Here is a 6000-nt window from a genome sequence, read left to right on the forward strand (position 1 = left end):
AAAAGCCATTTACCAATGATGAAATTAAACTGTGTTTGTAGACGCTAAATAAATGTGTCCAGACAAAATATGCTTTTTAGGGGCGCCTGGGTGGCTCAGTCAGCTGAACGTCCGACTTCAGCTCAGGTCATGATCTCACAGCCTGTGAGTTCGAGCCCCACGTCGGGCTCTGTGATGACAGCTCGGAGCCTGGAGCCTACTTCAGATTCTGCGTCTCCCTCTCTCTCTGCCCCTCCCCTGCTCATGCTGTATCTCTCTCTGTCTCAAAAATAAAACATTAAAAAAAATTTTTTTAATAAAAAAAAATATGCTTTTTAAAACTATTAGCCTTTTCCGGTGCCTGGCTGGCTCAGTCAGTACAGCATGCAACTCTTGATCTTGGGGTTGTGAGTTTGAGCCCCACGTTGGGTGTAGAGTTTATTTAAAATAAATACGATAAAAAATAAATAAAACTATTGGCCATTCAGTGAGAACAGCTGCATGAAGAGTTAGGGAAGCAACATCAGTAAATTTAAATAATTTTTTTAATGTTTGTATTTATTTTTGAGACAGTGAGAGAGCATGAGCGGAAGAGAGGCAGAGAGAGAGGGAGACACAGAATCCGAACCAGGCTCCAGTCTCTAGGCTGTCAGCACAGAGCCTGACACGGGGCTTGAACTTGTCAACCGAGAGGTCATGACCTGAGCCAAAGTCCGACATTCAACCGACTGAGCCACCCAGGCGTCCCACAACATCAGTAAATTTAAAAGCAAGGCAAATGATTTCAAATGTTTTTCCTGGGCTCTTGATGACTTAATCGATGTTGCCAGTATTGCTCAGTTGATGATTCAAGAAGTCAATGCCAAGTTTGAAGTGCTAGAGTGACCAATTCATCCCAGTTTGCCCAGAACACTTCTAGGTTTAACACTGGAGGTCCCGTGTTGCAGAATCCTCCCTAGTTCCGGGTGAATTGGAATGATTTCTCACCCTAGAAATGACTGAAAAATTAGCCTCTTATGAGTAGTTTGTGTGGAGCAAGTATATGCAAAAATATTTTCAAAGTTGAGAAAAAATCAAATCAGTACAACCCGAAGTGGAATCTTCCAAGATGTGCACAACCAACGGCGGTAAAAATATGTGTGGAACAGAAAAAGGTTTTGTTGACAAACTTACAGTTTGTGAAACTGTAAGGTATTTAAAGCCTATTCACTGTATTATTCATCAGCACGTACTTATCAGGAAATACACGAACCCATCATGTGTTATTGAACCAATAGCATCCCTGACGTATTTCATTTATTCTTGTGGACTCGGCAGCCATCGTCGGGTCTGTGAATTTTTGACAGAAGCTAAACATCCTGACTTGCCCTGCCACACAGAAGCTGGACGGATCAGCAATGATAAAGTTTTCTTGAGACTTTCTGAGTTCAGGGCCAACGTTGCAAATTTCTGAATGAAAAGAACCTCCCTCAGCCATGACTAAACACTGAATACCTTTGGAAAGTAGCTTTTGCTGCAGACTTGATGAATTTTATTTTTAATTTTTTAAATGTTTATTTACTTTTGAGAGAGAGGGAGAGCATAAGTCGGGGAGAGGGGCACAGAGAGAGAGAGAGAGAGAGAGACACAGAATCGTAAGCAGGCCCCAGGCTCCGAGCTATCAGCACAGAGCCCGACGCAGGGCTCAAGCCCCAAAACCGCGAGATCATGACCTGAGCAGAAGTCAGACACTGAACCGACTGAGCCACCCAGGCACCCCCAGACTTAATGAATTAAACTTATAGTTACAAGTCAAAGCACCACCTGTACTTGAAACCTACATGGCACTTATGTCATTTTGATGATTCACATGAATGCAAGAAATGGCACACTGCTATCTTTATGTGTTTGCTGTGTTGCCAAAAGTTCAAACGAGAAATGCTATCTCCATTCCCACACAAATTTGCAGCAGATATATTTTCAAACCTCAAACTACAGTGCCAGCAGTGTCTTTCAGACCTTGATATAAGTGCAATGGAGATGTCCATATTTCAAAATTCATTTCCTTGTGGGATCGCAAAGCTTCCACCCGTCAACCACAGGTGGTTAACTGAAATATGATGAATGACATTCGAAAAGGCAAAGATCAAAACGAGAAGCTAACAGAGTTCTTTCCACAAATGCCTTCTGGGGCGCCTGGGTGGCTCAGTCGGTTAAGTGGCCGACTTCGGCTCAGGTCATGATCTCACGGTCCGCGAGTTCGAGCCCCGCGTCGGTCTCTGTGCTGACAGCTCAGAGCCTGGAGCCCAGTTCAGATTCTGTGTCTCCCTCTCTCTCTGCCCCTCCCCTGTTCATGCTCTGTCTCTCTCTGTCTCAAAAATAAACATTGAAAAAAAAATGCCTTCTAAGTGAGGGATATACTCAGAATCATGTTTGAGGATTGACATCAGCAGTTGACAGTACCTGTGTGCAAAGACATTTCAAAAAATGAAATACAGGGGCGCCTGGCCGGCTCAGTCGGTGGAGCACGTGACTCTTGATCTCAGGGTCATGAGGTCGAGCCTATGTTGGGTATAGAGAGTATTAATAAGATTTAAAAAAATGAAATAGACAAAATCTCATCCCATATCAATGTTAACAAATGAATATTCGCACACGACTTTGATGGTAGGAAACACTAATTTCACACTTTCTACAAAAAATTCATTCAGAATGGATGATAGACCTAAATGTAAAACATAAAACTAAGCCATTTTTAGAAGAAGACATAGGACAGGGCGCCTGGGGGTGTCAGTTAAGCGTCCAACTCTTGGTTTCGGCTCAGGTCATGATCTCATGGTTTGGTGAGTTTGAACATGGAGCCTGCTTGGGATTCTCTCTCTCTCTTCCCTCTCTGACTCTCCCCTACTGTTCCCTCTCTCTCTCTCTCTCTCTCTCAAAATAAATAAACTTAAAAAGAAGAAGAAGAAAACAGGACAAAATCTTTATGATCTGGTTTAGGCAGAGTTCTTAGGCATGACATCAGAACCATGATCCATAAAAGAATTGATAAATTGGACTTGATCAAAATTTGGAATTTAGTTAAGACACTGTTGAGAGAATGAAAAGACAGGTACAGAGGTACAGTCTGGCTGAAAATGTTTTTAAAGAACTTCTAATCCAGAATAGACCTGTCGAAACAATCAGCCCAAGCTGTCCTAGGCAAACCCAGCTTCTGCCAAATGGAAAGTAATTTAGGCTATTTTCAACACGATGTGAGGTATGTGATAATACCTAATTTTTACTCAATATTTCCATGTGTCAGATATCATTGTAAGCATTTTAAATATATTAACTTATTAAATCAGAAAAACCCTATGAAGTACATATTTCTTTTCTTTTCTTTTTTTTTTTTTTAGAGAGAGAGTGAGCTGGGAAGAGGGGCAGACGAAGAGATAGAGAGTGAATCTCTTCTTTTTAATGTTTATTTTTGAGAAAGAGAGAGCAAGGAAGGGGCAGAGAGGGAGGGGGAGAGGGTGTGATCTCTGTGCTGACAGAGAGAGCTCCATGCAGGGCTCAAACTCACAAACCATCTAGACACCCGTAATTATTTCTTTATTTTTTTAAGTTCATTTATTTATTTTGAGACAGAGAGAGAGAGACAGAGACACACAGAGAGAGGGAGCACAAGCAGGAGAGGGGCAGAGAGAAGGAGAGACAGATCTCAAGCAGGCTCCACACCATCAATGTGGGGCTCAATCCGATGTGGGGCTCGAACTCACAAGCTGCGAGCTCGTGACCTGAATCGAGATCAAGAGTCGGATGCTTAACCGATTGCACCACCCAGGCACCCCGAGATATTTCTTTTCCATCTAAAGATGAGGAAACGGAAGCCCAGAGAGGTTACCTAACTTGCCCAAAGATTGCATACGGTGAGCGAATGAATAATGCGGACTCAGGCCCTGACGGTTCCCCTCCCACAGGATGAATGCGAATGCGAGATTGCTGGTGGCGGTGGAAAAAGGGAAATGTGCAAAAACCTTGCACCGACAAGGACTGCTGACTTTTTGAAATGGAGGCAGAAATGGGGCACTGGGGCAGGCACGAGAGGAGGCAAATCAGCGCTCCATTCTTGTGTCCCCAGCTTTACACTGAAAACAACTGACACTAGGTGGCAGTAGATCCCAGGCACTTAAAATCTACAGTCCACTCCTTTCACGGAAAGCGACGGACAAAACGCAAGGTTTGTTGAAAGCATTTCTACACTGATGTTGGCATTTTTTTAAAAGACCTCCCTGAGAGGTACCCTTTCACACACACACATCGACCACCACCACCATCAATTTCCAGAAAGCTGGAGGACACAAACTGCCACTATGAAAGGACTCTTCAGCAACTGGGTGTCAATAATGTCCTTCGGATAATTGGTTATTACATGAAAGTGCATGCAGTTATGAATAAGTATAGCTTAGGGTAATTTGTGGGCAAATTTTTTTTATATATAATTTTTTAATTTATATATTTTTTAATGTTTATTTATTTTTAATTTTTATAAAATGTTTATTTTTGAGACAGAGAGAGACAGAGCATGAACGGGGGAGGGGCAGAGAGAGGGAGACACAGAATCTGAAACAGGCTCCAGGCTCTGAGCTGTCAGCGCAGAGACCAAGGCGGGGCTCGAACTCACGGACCGCGAGATCACGACCTGAACTGAAGTCAGCCACTTAACCGACTGAGCCACCCAGGCGCCCCTATTTATTTTTGAGAGAGAGAGAGAGCAGGGCAGGAGCAGAGAGAGAGGGAGGCAGAATCCCAAGCAGGCTCCACGCTGTCAGCACAGAGCCCAAGGCAGGGCTTGAACTCACAAACTGTGAGATCATGACCTGAGCCTAAGTCAAGAGTCAGAGGCTTAACTGACTGAGCCTCCAAGGCACCCCTCATACTTTTTGTTTTGGAGAGAGAGAGCACAAGGAAGGGAGAGGGGCTGAGGGAAAGGGAGAGAATTTCAAGCAGGCTCCACACTCAGCACGGAGCCCGATGCAGGGCCATGACCCTAGGACCATGACTTGAGCCAAAATTAAAAGTCGGATGCTCAACCCACTGAGCCACCCAAGCGCCCTGCAAATAGTTTTATAATTTGGTGTTCCACAAGGTATATGAGAAATTGATGGCTCTATTTAAAAAGGAAATTTCGGGGCGCCTGGGTGGCTCAGTCGGTTGGGTGGCCGACTTCGGCTCAGGTCATGGTCTCGCGGTCCGTGAATTCGAGCCCCGTGTCGGGCTCTGTGCTGACCTCTCAGAGCCTGGAGCCTGTTTCGGATTCTGTGTCTCCCTCTCTCTCTGCCCCTCCCTCGTTCATGCTCTGTCTCTCTCTGTCCCAAAAATAAATAAACGTTGAAAAAAAAATTAATAAAAAGGAAATTTCAGGGCGCCTGGGTGGCTCAGTCGGTTGGGCGGCCGACTTTGGCTCAGGTCATGGTCTCACGGTCCGTGAGTTCAAGCCCCATGTCGGGCTCTGTGCTGACAGCTCAGAGCCTGGAGCCTGTTTCAGATCTGTGTCTCCCTCTCTCTGACCCTCCCCCGTTCATGCTTTGTCTCTCTTGGTCTCAAAAATAAATAAACGTTAAAAAAATTTAAAAAAAATAAAAAGGAAATTTCATGCAAGAGAACTTTGCTTCACTACCATGATCACTCTAGACACAACCTTGAGCCCATGGTGTTCAGAGTATTTCCTATTTTCTACTCTCTGTGCTCATTTTGGTTTTATTTTTTGTTCATGAGGCCTGCATTATAAGCACAAAGTAAACACTGGACTTAGAATGTGGAGCGTTTTTCTATTTCAGTTAGTAAATCTCAGCATTTGGGATGATTTTTCAAGTTACATCTAAGTGATATATTTCTGGCCTTTTCCCTCTGTTTAACAAACAGAAGCGAAAACCCAAAACCGTTTAGGCAGTCAGGGCCTCAGGTGGGTCTGGAGTTCAGTCCCATCGATCCAATTAGAGCATGTTTCACATACCTATCTACCAACTCTTACTGTTCCAGTCGCCCGGTCTGTTTTAC

This window comes from Acinonyx jubatus, chromosome C1 (assembly GCF_027475565.1).
Source record: "Acinonyx jubatus isolate Ajub_Pintada_27869175 chromosome C1, VMU_Ajub_asm_v1.0, whole genome shotgun sequence".
In the NCBI taxonomy this organism is placed as follows: domain Eukaryota; kingdom Metazoa; phylum Chordata; class Mammalia; order Carnivora; family Felidae; genus Acinonyx; species Acinonyx jubatus.